The 16,261-nt window shown below is 37.1% G+C and overlaps 1 protein-coding gene across 3 annotated transcripts in view; it reads right to left on the bottom strand.

Moving 5' to 3' along the window:
- LOC129745195 (oxidative stress-induced growth inhibitor 2-like) overlaps positions 1 to 16,261 on the bottom strand; it is a 175,440-nt gene that overhangs the window by 77,223 nt on the left and 81,956 nt on the right. Inside the window, exon 1 of one of the 3 annotated variants that reach the window (XM_055738120.1) lies at positions 13,577 to 14,297. The exons of the other annotated variants lie outside the window; for them this stretch is intronic. The gene's annotated coding sequence lies outside the window, so the exon portion shown is untranslated. Of the gene's footprint in view, positions 1 to 13,576; positions 14,298 to 16,261 lie in introns of those variants that run through there. 3 annotated transcript variants of the gene reach the window in all.

The following is a 16,261-nucleotide window of genomic DNA, read 5'->3' on the forward strand; positions in this document are numbered from 1 at the left end:
GGTTAAAAATTAAGAAAGATTTATATCGAGGCTGAGTCATTCGGCCTATGGACGTTAGGCCGAATGGGTTATCAGGCCGAACAGGCCACTTGGCCGAATGGGTTATTCGGCCGACGGTTATTCAGCCGAAGACTGTTAGGCCGAAAGGATGCAAAGCCGAAATGATGTTCGGCCGAATGGTCACTAATACGAATGGTCATTTGGCCGAATGGTCATTTGACCGAATGGTCATTAAGCTGAATGATTGTTAGGCCAAATGTATGCCAGGCCGATAAGACATGTTGGGGCGAATCGCTGTTAGGCCGAATGACCTTTAGGTCAAATGATCGTTAGGTCGAATGGTTGTTATGCTGAATGATCGTTGGGCCAAATTTATGCTAACTCTATAACACATATTATCGCTTTTTTGCATGTTAGGCCGAATGGTAGTTAGGCCGAATAGTCATCAGGCCGAATGGTCATCAGGCCGTATGGATATAAGACCGGATTCGACTATTCGGCCTGATGACCATTCGGCCTAACATGCAGACAAGTTTAAAAGATTTCTTAATGACCTAGCAACCATTCAGCCTTATTACCATTCGGCCTAACGACCATTTGGTCTAACAGCCATTCGCCCTAACATGTAAACAAGCTTTAATAAAGGGTGATACGATCAAAATTTGGTCAATATCAACTTGACGTATTTCTTTCAATTTTGCATTAAAAAAAACCTGAACACCCCTCATTTTGAAGGTGTGTGTGTAGAATGTTGCTCCTATTTTGATTTTGGAATTCACTCTTCAGTTGTCAAAATGCCGTCCAAGGAAAAAGAGCAGCGTATCAAAATTTTGCTCACGCATCGCGAAAATCCGAGCTACTCGCACGGAAAGCTGGCAGAATCGCTAAAAGTTGCCAAATCAACCGTTACAAATGTAATTAAAGTGTCTGGATCGGGGGGATATCGAAAACCGGAAGCCGCTGAGACGACAAAGGGAGTTGCCGGTACTTTCAAGCGAAACCCTAACCTCTCTCTCTCTCCGAGATGCCGCAAATAAGCTGGGTGTATCGTCTACAACCGTGCATCGAGCCAAAAAACGAGCCGGACTATCGACTTACAAGAAGGTAGTGACTCCAAATCGCGATGATGAACAAAATACGACGGCCAAAGCGCGATCCCGAAGCTGTACACGACGATGCTGACGAAGTTTGACTGCGTGGTAATGGACGACGAAACCTACTTCAATGCCGACTACAAGCAGCTTCCGGGACAGGAGTTTTATACGGCAAAAGGAAGGGGAAAGGTAGCTGATATTTTCAAGCCCATGAAACTGTCAAAGTTCGCGAAGAAATATCTGGTTTGGCAAGCCATCTGTACCTGTGGCTTGAAAACCAGCATTTTCAAAGCTTCCGGGACTGTCAACCAAGAAATTTACGTGAAAGAGTGTTTGAATAAACGTCTGCTGCCTTTCCTGAAGAAACACGGTTGTTCCGTACTGTTTTTGGCCGGATTTGGCATCTTGCCATTACGGTAAAAAGGCCATGGAGTGGTACGCCGCCAACAACGTGCAGGTTGTTCCCAAGGACAAGATCCCTCCAACACGCCAGAGCTCCGCTCAATTGAGAAATACTGGGCTATTGCCAAGCGGAACCTAAAAAAGACCAAAAAAACTGCTAAGGACGAGCAGCAGTTCAAGGCAAACTGGCTTTCTGCGGCGAAGAAGGTGGACAAGGTGGTTGTACAAAATCTGATGGCAGGGGTTAAGCGTAAGGCACGGCAATTCGATTTGGAAAAGTGAAAGCCTAACTGAATATTTTTCCTGAATTTTATACTAATTAAACTTGAAAAAGAAATTTAATTTGATTTTTTAAATAAACGATTTCACCGATTTACACGCGTTTTCCCTTGATCAAATTTTGACCGTATCACCCTTTATGACTCATCGGCCTGGCATACATTCGGCCTGAAGACCATTCGGCCAAATGATCATTCGTCCTAATGACCATTCGGCCAAATGACCATTCAGCCTAATGATCATTCGACTTGATGACCATTTGACCTAGTGACCATTCAGCTTCTTGACCATTCGGCTTCATGACCATTCGGCCTAATGACCATTCGACCGAACACCCTTTCGGCTTTGTTTCCTTTCGGCCTAACAGCCTTCGGCTGAATAACCGTCGGCCGAATAATCCATTCGGCCTGATAACCCATTCGACCTAACGTCCATCGGCCGAATGATCCAGCCTTCTTAGCCCGAATGGTCATTTAAGGCTAAATGATCGTAATGAGTGGTTCATAGGTCAATAAGAAATCTTTTAAACTTGTCTGCATCAGGCCGAATTGACGAGAGGCCGAATGGACGATAGGCCGAATGGACGATAGGCCGAATGGCTATTAGTCTGAATGTTTGTAAGGCCGAATGGTCACTGGGCCGAATGGTCTGATCTACACCTTTCTAAAGATCTACATGTTGAAGGGTGAACACGAAATTATTGCGACACCGAAAATGTCATGCCAATTTTCTTATAATGTTTAGAATCGAGCAAATTTTTAAGATAGTTTTATACGAATAATTACTTCAAAAATTGAGAGAAAAGGTAATCAATGGAGCCTTGAGTGTCAAATTGTACGCATTTTCGCTTGATGCCCTCCATCAAAGTCTTAACAGTCCTCCAAGTTTTTGACTGTTTTCTTGCTCTTCTGAAGTTCCCGCTTCATTATTGCTCAGATTGCTCAGTACTGCTCCAACGGGCGCAGCTCCGGACAGTTTGGCAGGTTGTCCTTCGGAACAGAATAAACAGAATTGGCCTCATACCATTCCAGGACACTTTTAGAAAAGTGGCATGATGTTAAATCTGGCCATAATATCGGAGCTTCGTCGTGCTGCTGCAAGAACGGCTTCTCGAGACACTCAGATTTGTAGATTTCACCATTTATTGTGCCCTTTGTCACGAAAGGCTCACTCCTCAGTCCGCAAGAGCAGATGGTCTGCCAAACGAGATATTTGGAGGCGAACTTTGATCTTTTAGCCAAATCACGGCTTCAGACGTTGGGATTTGCTTTAATCATGAGCTTCACCTTTCCCTCCGTCTTTTTGTTCTCCGGTCCCGGTTTCTTCCAGTTCCTTTACCGTGGTCCAACGTCTATCGCTCCTGGAACCGTTTCAACACTCTGGAAACGGTTGAATAGTGAATGTTCAACATTTTTCCCAACTGCCGGTGCGACAGGTCAGGAAATTCCAGGTGCTTGGATAGAATTTGTTCACTCGACTTGCTTGGTTTACCTCCATTTCCGTTTAATCGAAAACACGACTTCGAGTTTGACAGCATGCAAAAAATACACATTAAAAAGAAAGTGTGCAAAATTTTGTTGATTTTTACCCAATGGTAAAAAAGTTAGGCAGGAGTTGGCAGGTAGCTTTGCTACTATCTATGTACGTCTTAGTACGCCAAAAGTGATTCGTAAAATTGGTCTTCCATATAATTCATATATGGGCTTCCAGTGTACATATATGTCAGTCAAATCTTTGTAAAGTTCTTTCCAATTTTACCAGATTGTGAATTGTAAAATATTTCTGTCTGTGAATCAGTTCAATTATCAGCTGATACCGACTATTAAAACTAGAGTATAAACTCCAGTTACACATTTGACTACCACTTCTGTTGCTCAGAATAATTACCTCTGATAAGTAAAATAGTCGCCACTTATAAATAGCAATAAAGTAATAACGCAAATAATACAAATGTGATTTTGCAAATCTTTTTTTAGGATGGCTAAGAGAGCAGGCCAAAACGTTAAAAAAAATTGTATTTATTAGAATTCCAAAATTCATCAAAAATAAGGTTGCCAGATTGCCTGGTTTTATCCGGATTTTAATAGAAAATTTGGGAACAGTCCGGTCCGGCCCGGTTGCCCGAATTTCATTGAAAAAAGCCCGGATTTTTTCACTTTATTTGGCAAATCAAACAAATAACAACAAATTGTGTTGTAGAAATTTTTATTTATGCCTTCAAAACGAAATTTTTTGAGCATTTTCTATAACCTAAAATACGATTTGAAATGTGTCGATAAGTTTTGATGTAAAAAAAATGATTCATTTTTTTCTTGAATTTTGATGCTTTATTTCTGGGTTTTGACCAAATTTATTCGGGTATTTCCCAGATGTTTTGGTGGTGATTTTTTGAATCAAGGTTTTATTTAAAATTGCCCGATTTGTCCGGTCCGGATACGTGCTGAAAAAATTCTGGCAACCTTATAAAAAGCATCAACCAAAAAAGCTAATAAGGAACAACGGCGATCGAAGCTTGTTAACGCAAAATGTGTTCAGTTATTTGTTGAATTATTGCTGAAATCGATTCACGTTAGGTAAAGATATTCTTCGAATAGAATAAAAATAAAACATGAAATTCTTGAGGCATGATAAATGGCTCCAGAGAGCATTTCAAATCACTTAAGGCTTGATTGCACGAAAGGTTGAAATAAACTATTTGCTTTTAACAGATTCGAATTTTTGTGAATTAATCTCACAAAATGATATATATATTTATTGTAATTTTCACTTAAAATGTACCTGAAACACAAAAGAATTTTAAATTCTTTCAACAGAAACCGATTTCGATTCGAAATCAAATCAAAACAAAAAAAATGGAACATGATCCACATTACCAAGTAGTTTTGAATGATTGACTGCATAATAAATTGAATCGTTTAACTGCACGATATTCCTGGGAGAGCCCATGAGTCCATCCCACCACAAACACAGAAACAATGAAAAAAGGAAAATCGCTTCAAAATGCAACTCTGCCTGACGATTTACAACTTCCCCAGAATTAGGTCAGTGCCGTTTTTGCACTGACCACCATCAACGAGCCTCGGACGGTTCTATTAAATTCAAGCAAAAAAAACGAAGCAGCAGCACCACTAAAACGTATGATAGGGGAGATGCCCAGCAAACATAACATCGCATTAGAAATGTCAGCTCAACTCGTTAACAATGTTAATGCGAATCGTAATTCCTACCAAACCAAGTAAATGATCGTAAACATGGTTAGTTAAAGTCTACCGACTCGTATATGACAAAATTGCGCCATGTTTGCAAATTTGTCTCCCGCGTGCGGGATTCAAGTGAGAAAACAACCTTGTTGTTCTCTCTGCGATTCGCAGTGCAACCAGATTTCTAAAAACAGAGGGTTCGTTTGGTTACACTGTCCAATGAGAGAAGCAGCAAATATTGTCGCTGGCAACGGTTTGCATGCATTGAGAGCAAAACTTGCGCTCTCTCGCATGCTGTCAGGATGTACGGTAAAAGGTGTTGTATATCGTCCAATTTTTGCATCACTTATCGCATAAGCCAGAAGTTAAAAATATGTATGTATATTGCCTCCACTTTAGTACGTAAATGCTGTTTTTTCGAGTTATATAAGATGATTTTATAATGTATATGAAGCGTATAGCAAAGTTGGTTGAGAAATGTACCTACAAAAATGTTTGCTGGGTGGGGGCATAATGGCCACCTTAAGGAAAACGGTTATTTAACCATAGAAAATAGCTATAATATGGAGGTTACATTATTGTTTCGTGTTCATACACTTGAAAAGTCTATTCCCTAACGGGCTGAAACGTGAAAAACTAGATGAAACGTTAAAAAATGCATTTTAAAAATTTTTGCCAAATGCTGAAAACCAGCCACTGTGGAGGCATAATGAGAACCCCCCCTGAGGCAGTATGAGCACCATTAATCAGAGCAAGATGTGCGTTTTTGCCGGGGAATATATCAGCGAATTCAATTCGATGAAGTCAGGTGAGTCGTAGATTCATCAAACAAAGCAATAACAAAATAATCTAGATCTGTTTGTAGAATACAAACAATTCACGCACGCTCATACATTAAGTGCTTTGTTCGGAGGATGATGCTACTAGCCGTATAATGTAACAATAAAAAAATCGATCATGAGTTGTGAATGGAAAAAAATCACCTCGAACAGAAATCTAACTCTAGTCTTTTGATTACCTCTCCGACACCTTACCAATAGGCTAAATTGTCGGATGAAAACTAGTCAAGGTGTGGCGCTATAAATCAATTTTAATTCGCTGCTAGATTCTACGGCAGAAAATGCTCATTATACCTCGATAATATGGTGCTCTATATGCCCCTAGTCAACAAATTTAAGTAAAAACGTGTTTTAAAATTGATAAAAGTGAAAAATCAAAAATTTTTTGATGGTAAAAATTGAGAAACAATGTGTACATCATGTTGCAGTGCGTACATTATAGATCAAGGTTATTTTAAGATCATAAGAGCTTATTTCGTGGTGCTCAAAAATTATAATATTTTCGTAACTTGAGAACCAAGCTAGTTTTTTTTAAATATCTCTGTAAAGATGATAAGGAGATTCCTTTTTTTGTGAAAAATTAATACTATAGGAAGTACGAAACAAATCCTCATGAAAATTTATTTAAGAAAATACGCACTTTCGTAGAAAAGCGTAGTTCTCATTATGCCTCGGGTGCTCGTTATGCCCTCATCTCCCCTACCTATCATGGAAAGTAGATAGGTACTCTCGGAATTTAGTTCAATGTTTTTCAACATCCTCGTTGGCTGGCCCGAACATGAGGATGGCATGTGAGAGGAGGTACAACATTCCTTGGAAAGAAAATCGCTCAAATGACCTGACCCTGCAGGTGTTTGCATCGTTCGTCCAGTGCACTGTTCTGATAGAAACGGAGAATTCCGAGTTGAATGAACAAGAATGGAAACAGAGATGTTTTTGTTATTGAATTCTTATCGTGAGGGCACAGAAAATTCCAATCAACGTAAACATATTTGACAAACAATGATTAGATTTATGAGAATATTTAGTTTTTTTTTCAATTTTGTAATTGAAACATGGCAAATAGTAAGGTAATTTTTTTTTATTTCAAAATTACATTTATGCTCAGATTTAACTTCAGTTGTAGAAATTTCATGAAGCATGCGAAAAAATACGAAAATTTCAAGCAGTCTTTTTTGGGTTGTATTTGACGAATTAAAAAATGATTTGTGTAATAGCACTAACCTTCATCTTCCGATTAACGTAAATCCAGTAGTGCTGTATATATGTAGTAGATCAGCAAGATGTTCACAAATCCCACATTTGACAGTTTGCTTCGCGCCCAAAAAGTTCCCAAGCAAAATGCGGTGGCTGTATGAGGCCATGTTCTTTCCTTCATTGACCACGTCCGCAGAAGCCGGATAGTGGTAGACCACGGTCTGCACGCACTGTAAAAGTGGTAAAATTGGTCCAAGACGAAAATTAAGTGGAATCCAGTAAGATCAATCCAGAGCATTCCTAAGGAAGCGAATATCTCAAATTTTTAATGCAAAGATTGGTCAAAGATGACATCAATGCATCATGTCAATGGCAAGAGCAAAGTGCCATTTGATAACAGAAAGAATTAAAGCAAGCTTTCGGAGCGATTTTTGTCTAAGTTGAGGAAGTAGCATGTGATTGTCGTGTTCTCAGACGAGTAACTTTTTTCGATTGATCTGGTGTCCAACTCACGTACGGATCGATATATTTCACCCATAGAGGCTGAGCGATGTTCGAGAGAATGTGAAATTCAAGTTTACTATCAAGAATCCTATCAGAGTAATGGTATTTTGAGCGGTTCCTTCGAATGGATGAAGATGCCTCGTGTTTCCATGAAAGCTGGAGTAAAAGTTGATACTGAAGTGTACATGAAGAATCATGTGCTTCCATTGATTCGGGCAAACTTCGATGAACCATAGATTGTTGTTTTTCAGCAAAATGGAGCCCATGGCATATCTCGAAACGGACCCGAACTTGATTGGAGAAAAATATGAAGGATCTTTAGCCTCCGAGGATTTGAACTCCCTCGATTATTTGATATGGGCGTATGTTTAAGCAAAGGCCTGTGGATCATCTCACCCAAGTGTCGATTCTCTGAAGGCTTCCAAGTCTGGCTTATATTGCGAAGGTATGCTCCCATTTCAGATCTCGCCTGGAGAGAGTAGTTGAGATCGATACATCGAGTGATTGATTCTTAATATGTTCATCTACGTGCCTTAATGAATAAAAAAGTCATACTGTAGTTTCCCTCAATTTCTACAAGTTGGCGAATGCTTGCGTGCTAAAAATGGAGTATTTTATCAACTGTCCAATAAGCTATAGATATCAAAAATTGGTAAAGAAAAAAGTTTAATGAATAGAGGGCCATATAGAAACTGTGGTTTTAAATTGTACTCGCTCATTTTTACCATCTTTCATTCCTTCTTACTTTCTATCCGTCTTTAAAAGTTCATAACCTTGAAATGACCTTGTTGAAACTTACGTTTTTCAAATCCTACTAAAACGTTGATTTCGCATCTGGATTAGCCAGTTCCGAATTGCTGCCGATTCCGGAAAACCAAAATATGTTGTTTTGGTTCCGTTCTCTTTCAGTCAATGCGCACTAAATAGAATGAGTCGATTTGGCGTCATTTTTGAATTTCTCAAACAAATGCTTCGTTTTGGTTCAAACTCAACTCAATGATTTTTTTGCAGAATTTTTAAGTAACGTTTACATGAGTAAATTCGAACTTTTTGGTTTGTGTGGGAAAATTGAATATTTTGTACTGAGAAATCAATATCATTTTTGTTTCTTCTGTGAAACCAAGTCTGCTAATGATTTTTGTGCCAATTTATAAATTCTCATAAGTAAATTTTCTGTTGAATAACTTTGTCCAAGACCATAACTACGTATCTTATTGGGCCAAAAAGTTATAAGCTGTTTAACCGGAATATGTCTTTTGGCATTGAAAAACAATAAATTCAATTGACATCACTGCTGGATGCATAGCAAGGTATTGCAAGACTCCTTTTCATGCAATACTTTGCGAGGCATCAGCAGTGGTGTCAATTGGAATTATTGTTTTTCAATGCCAAAAGACATAACCCCTGTTAAAGAGCTAATAACTTTTTGGCCCAATAAGATACGACGTCACGGTCTTCAACAAAATTGTTCAGCAGAAAATTTCCTATGGAGAATACATAAATTGCCACAAAAACCATTTGCAGGTTCGTTTCCACAAAAGAAACAAAAGTTCAAATTTACACATGTAAACGTTACTTACAAATTTTGCAACAAATCATAAATGAGTTTTGAACCAAATCTAAGCTTTTTAGATCCCAGGGTTTGAGAAATTCAAAAATTACCACAAATCTAATCTGTCTAATGCGCACATCGAGAACAATAGCGGTTGACATTTAATGGTGATAAATAAAGTGACAGTACAAAAGTTTCATCATACAGGCTAAACTCAGCCAACACAGCATGTGGTTATGAGTTTCCCTACAGTGTTGGCAGTTTTTTCAGGCAATCTTTTCTATCCCAGAAAACGATAGTATTTAAGGAATCAGTTTGAGTATCACTTAGAAAAAAGCAATAAGATTATAATTGCTATAGTTATAATTTAGCTTATAAGGACTTGACAAACTGAAATGAATAAACGGTATCTCATTTCCAAACCAAAAAACTCGTTGCTAAACCATTTTTTTGTTTTGATTAAACCATTGAAATCAACGACCTCATTTTCACCGATAATGTCGATAAAAAACTAATCAACAAACATAACTAACGGTTGAGAATTTCATAAAATAGATTTTATTTTAATTGGAAAATGTTGAAAAATGTCCAGCTACTCAAGACCTTAGCCAGACTTGAACCCGGAACCTTTGACTTTTATGGGAGTCTGAACATAGATTAACGGTTATTTTTTGTTTAGTTTACTCATATTTTACTTATTTTACTTATTTATGATCTTTATCAGTATTTCGTAGACAATATCTAAATTTCACTCAGAATTATGAACCAGGATCCGAAACAAAATGCTTACATCTCGAACTGTGAATCCCAACTACGAACATTTTTTTTTTCATTTTGAATTGTGAATTAGGCCGGAACAAATATCAATTTCTTATTCTGTCCCCCTCCCCTTCGAAAATTAAAAGCCGATGATGGGAAATTTATCACCTTTTGTATGGTTGATTTTGTTGAATTTTTCGGTTAAAAAATTGATTTATGGGTTTTTTTTGCAATGATATAGTGTGCAATTTTATTGCATACAAGCATTCATGCTGTTTATTCCACTTTATTAGTTTTTTGCATTACTTTTAATTATCCCCCCCTTGTGATGATCTAGCTCCGAGTGACAAAAGAATTTGTTCCAGCCTTATGGATCCAAAATTTGAAACGGAATCGATGTTTGTATTTAAATTTTAAATCAAAATAAAGGTTTCAAATTTGAATCTGAATTATGAAAGAAAATCTTGAAACCTAATAATGGTCAGTTTTTTCATGCTTTGAATTTTGTATGAAATATTATTGATCACGGATAGGAAATTACACCATTAATACAGTTTGAATTTCAAATTGGATTTAAGTTTGAAATCATACGTTAAACTCAATTCTAACGAACTATTCTAATGGCGTATTTTTTTTTTATTCCGGATTTGGCTCTGGAACCGTCAGAATAAAAAAGCAAGTTTCGGGTTTCGAGTTATTCCATACGTAGGTGTGCGTGAGAACGAGCGCAATGTTTACATGCAGCTGTCATTTTGTTCTCCCTTCTGGATTTCTTCATTCGGTTCTTCACATCCGGATTGCCGTTTTTCGTGTCCGGATTGCACTGGAATGCAGATAGTACGATTTTGCTTGGCTGGGAGGTTCAAAATCGCGGCAATAATCATTTGCCCGTTCATTATTTCAACTGTTTTGTTTTCAGCCAAAAACAGCTGTTTAATGTTTTGACAACAACGTTGAGAGTATTGGTGAACTTCTCGCAAAACTGACTTTTTTCTCAGGGCGACTCCGTCCCTTTTTCGAGCGAACCTAGGTTGCCTCTCGAGCAATAAATGAGCACGATGACAGCAGTTAGAGCGAACCTAGGTTGCCTCTAGTTTGCCTCCAGGTGAAAAAAAAATACGGTATAACGAACTCATTTCTGACGAAATGAAAGCGTTTCAAACTGAAGACAGGATCCTAAATCCGAAGACTTTAAATAAAAAAAAAATCTTAAATGATTCTAATAACATCTTAAATTTATTAGTTGTGTACTTGAATGTTCACCATTCTTCGTTTTTCACAAGTGAAAAAAAATTAGAAAATATTATATCCAAATAATGGCCTTGTAAGAATTTTCAAGGTATAGATTTTAGTTCATTATTAAGATTTGAACTCTTAAATTACCTTAGCAATTCAACAAAACTGTTTAAACGTTATAACATACAAAAAGCGTCCACGAAAGGACCCAAAAAGGCAGTGTTCGGCACAAAAACGCTAATCCGCTAATCGCTAGTTAGTCCGATAACTTTTTGTTAGCGGTTTAATTTTGCCGCTAAATTTTGATTGAGCTAGCGAATTAAAAAGTTCCGCTATTTTTTGGTTCCGCTAAATGCAGAACGCTAACTTCCATTTACTTGTTTCAAATTCACAAATTATTACTGATAAAAGTAGACTTTTTGTTATTTTACAAGTAAAGGAGACATCGGGCATCATTTTTACACCAATATGCGTGTAATAATCCAAGTGAAAATGGTCACTTCGAATGGTCTCAGGGCAGACGTGCCTCATACAGATTCACTTTTTTTCTCTTTAAGTACTTCTTCTCTCAACATTCTCAGACAAACAATTCAATAAATATTGTAAAACAGTATTAAACTATTTTAAACATCATTTATATAATTCAAAGCTAGAAGGTCAATTTTTAGAAACTGTTTTTTGCTTGCAAAAGTACAGTAAACGGCCTACTTGATCAATATTTTACATGACTTTAGCATGGTCATCCACATGCGGTGATTTGTTAAAATGTGCTTTTTAAGTAAATGGATTTTGGATTATTCAAAAGCTTTTCCAAGTTTCTAAGTTTTTTTAAGAACTCACATTACTATCTCACACGGCAAGTATCGAATAATAAATGCTGGAAAAACCGCTTTTTACAACTTGTTTTAAGTGGATGAGATATTTACTTTTCACAAAGCAGTTTTTACAAGTATTTAAGAGTAATAGTAATAATAAGATGGTATCATCATAGAATGAAATTGCATTTTTTTCATTTAGTTTTCTAGATACGCGTTTGGCAATGTTCCTACCATGAGAATTTTGCGTTACTATTTAGAAAGTTTGATAAAAAAAAGTGAAACCTGGTTAAAGATTTTTCAACAGACTGGGCACAATAAACAATCTGCACTATGTTTGTAGAGTATTTGAGCAAACGAATTGAGATGCAACAATAATCCATGCTGTTGTCATCCTGTTTACGTTATTGCTTATCAACAGTTAGCGATTAGCGATTAGCGCTTTAAGCTTGAAGCGATAACTTTTTCCGCTCATTTAGCGATCGCTAAATTTGAATTAGTTAGCGATTTAATTAGCGCCGCTAATTTTTCAATTAGCGATGCCGAACACTGCAAAAAGGTACATCGATAAGTGCAAAAAATATAAGTTCAACCTGATTATGATTTGGTCGATAACAAGTTTAGGGTATTTGTTGTGATCGATTGCTTTTGTGATGTGAATTCTCGCTTTAAATGATTATTTTTGACCTCAGTACATATCTTCTCAAATTCCTGTTTCTCTGTGGAGCAATGGTGTCTTCTAACAAGCTGTTGATAAAACAATTACCCACATTTTGATTGGACTACAAAGAGTTGAGCAAAAACAGGGCTTGAACTGAACTGAATTAATGTCATAAAATTTTAAGTAACAATGAGCCATCTTTCATCAAATTTTGTGCAGAATTTTCAGAGTGAGTTTGATCTAAAAATTTCAAAACTCTTTTTCTACCTTTCTTCTGATTTTGATTTGCACTAACATGAAAGCATATTGTAGAATCATACAGCTGTTGTTTATCACAATGATTAGAAAAAAAATCACCAAATTCAACCAAAAAACATGAACTATATCATGTTCGATTAAAAAAATCCGACCATATGGAGAGTCAAAACAGCTTTCAAAACATTTTTTCGTTATAAATTTTTTAAAACTTAAAATTTTGTCTCTCATATACGCTGTTGTATTCAGCGGGATATCAATTGTTGCTGTGTCTGACGAAAATTTGTTTTTTTTTTTTCGAACGTAAAAGTATATAAATATAATTTCAAAAATTTGAAAAAAACCATCAAATATAATTTGAATAATGAAGAATTGTTTGGCATTAATAACTCAAAATCGATCAATTTTGCACTTATATCCCTTTGGCTCTGAGGGCCTTACACGTGAAAAAATGTTTCTCTTTTATCCGTTGGTTTTGTGTGATTTAAATTTTCGAAACATGAATGAATTTGAGATTTTTTTGTTTACGAAAATATATTGAGTTGTACAAGCGCATTTCCATTAGCTGATATCATAAAATAAAATAGATAAAGTTATTTTCAATTAAAAAAAAATGAAATTTATGATTCGTTATAAATTTATGGAAAAAATTATGTGGGTATGCAACATAACGATGGTTGCAATGACAATGAATTTGAACAAAACTGATATAAACTATATGAATAAAAGCCACTTAAAAAGACTATCAACGGTTTAAAAATTTAAACCGAAATTTTACCATACCTGATTGTACAATATCAACTCCAACAAATCAAGAAATTGCAGCTTAGTTATTCTACTGCAATCATACGTTATACCGAAACAGCTTTACGGTTTATTCAATTTTCGCACAAATTGTCAACATACTTCCTCCATTCGCAATATGTGGAATACACAATCAACGTCCACACGTGTGCAGTGCAATTTTTCTCACATTCACGGCTTCATCCAAACAGAATTTCACTCGTTTGCTGCCAAATGCTATTAATTATTTCCACTTACTCCCGAACGGTTCAATATTTTCCGGATATTTGCCTCGTAAAACGGCCGATAATCGGCTTGTTAGTTCCCTTTAGAACAATATCATCACACTTCACTCAACCGTGAAATCGTTAAAGCTAAATAACACTTCTGCATACACGAAACTTAAACCAACAACAACAGAGCTGTTACATTAGCCGACCATTTTCGGCTGCACGTCGTTATTAGCAAGAGAGAAGCACAAGGAAAACACAGCAGCAAAGATAAACTCAATCCCGAGGATACTTGTCCAATTGAGTTTTCCACACGCGATACGGTCGCCTGACAGACGGGTCGAGGGAAAATGTCGAACCCTAGAGACACACGCTTTTGCACACACTTCAGGCTGATGCGGCAGAAGTATTTGCCACTTAACTGGTCGAATATTACGAAATCAAATCTCGCTTCGGAATTTTCGCGTCAGAACCGTTTGGCATTTGGTGTCCAACTAAAACTAAGCTCCTGGCAGCAAATACCTACTCATCCTAGCTGATTCGAATCATTGAATCGGCCGGCCCCGAGACTAAACCGACATCATGTATGTTGTTAGTTGGTCTGAGTTTGAGTCTGTTGAGTCTGAGTCTGAGGGGCTGATGATGGCAGGACGCGCGGTAGATCGTCGTTGTATGGTTTGGGTGGCAATAATAAACAGTCAGTGTGACTACGGCTGTGAATTTGGCACCAACTCACGCCTGCCTGTACAATAGTCAATCGAAATGCTGCTCACTTTCCGCAGCACTATGGCTGCCGCGTCTTGCACTGTTTCGATTTGTCTCTCATGTATGTCGGTTTTTCCACCCCACCACCTACGTACCAATGTAGATTTCCACCTTTTCTTGGACCGATGTTGACGTTAAGTTATACTTCTGCAAGCTGTGACAACTGGGAGATGTTATTCAACCGATTTGATTAAAATATGAACGTAGCCAAAGGGCGACTTCATCATTTTAATTGGATGTTAATATTTTATCTAATTGTCAAGGTGTCAAATTGAAGCAATCCGAAAACAATTGTTTCCAAGGTGGAAAATAGCTAAAGGAATGCTTAAATATTTATTCTATTTCTCACGACAAAACTTTATTTAAATTATTATCAACACACACTAGCACTGCCGTTTGTTGGAAAATTTTATTTATTATTATAATTCTAAAGGGTGATACGGTCAAAATTTGGTCAATATTAACTTGATGTATTTCTTTCAATTTTGCATTCAAAAATCTCGAACACCCCTCATTTTAAAGGTGTGTGTGTGTAGAATTTTGCTTCTATTTTGATTTTGGAATTCACTCTTCAGTTGTCAAAATGCCGTCCAAGGAAGAAGAGCAGCGTATCAAAATTTTGCTCGCGCATCGCGAAAATCCGAGCTACTCGCACGCAAACCTGGCAAAATCGCTAAAAGTTGCCAAATCAACCGTTACAAATGTAATTAAAGTGTGTGGGGAACGTTTGTCGACAGCCAGGAAGTCTGGATCGGGAGGAAATCGAAAACTGGAAGCCGCTGAGACGACAAAGAGAGTTGCCGGTAGTTTCAAGCGAAACCCTAACCTCTCTCTCCGAGATGCCGCAAATAAGCTGGGTATATCGTCTACAACCGTGCATCGACCAAAAAAACGAGCCGGACTATCGACTTACAAGAAGTTAGTGACTCCAAATCGCGATGACGACGTAATGGACGACGAAACCTAAGGCTATGATCATTTAGTATCCGGGCAGTTACAAACGTGTGTATTTTAAAAACTATTCACTTGATCGAAAAACTTTCTACGGAGGAAATGAAGGTGATAATCTTTATCTTTGCACACTTTTTTCAGTCATGTATTGATTTAATTTTTTTACACAAACTCACCTGGAAAAAGCAATTGGAATCTGGTTGGAATCTTTTCATGAGTAGGCATCTCTAAGGATTTGATCTCTTAAATCCGGTTTTAACATAAATTTTGTTGTCCATCAGAACACATCTGTCATTTTGCTTAAAAACCGGATGCACAGATCTTTGGAACTGATCATTTTTAGTTATTTACTTGGTGTCTCAGAATGGGGGTAGGCTTAATAGCGGCACGTTATCACACTTTTTGCCTGCCGGAAATGGATTTTTTGCATTATTTAAGGAGTCTGCATTCAGTTATTCCCAATAACCATCGACTTTTTACCATATTTAAGATCAAGGGTTGCACTCCGATGGTTGGTTTGAACTTCGTGTGGATCTTAGAGTGGCTCCTTATACTTCTTAACCATTTGGTTCGAAAAAAAATCAGAAAAAAACCAACAGTTCATGAGCTTTCAAGTCAACAATGAAGCATTTTCGAGGTGCAAAATGCTTAAAAGGAGCAAATTTGTGCAAAATTATTTTTACCATGTCTTTTTGCATCGTAAATATCTCAAACACACGTTAACTTAAAAATCTATCAA

Source organism: Uranotaenia lowii, chromosome 2, assembly GCF_029784155.1.
Source record: "Uranotaenia lowii strain MFRU-FL chromosome 2, ASM2978415v1, whole genome shotgun sequence".
NCBI classification, from domain to species: domain Eukaryota; kingdom Metazoa; phylum Arthropoda; class Insecta; order Diptera; family Culicidae; genus Uranotaenia; species Uranotaenia lowii.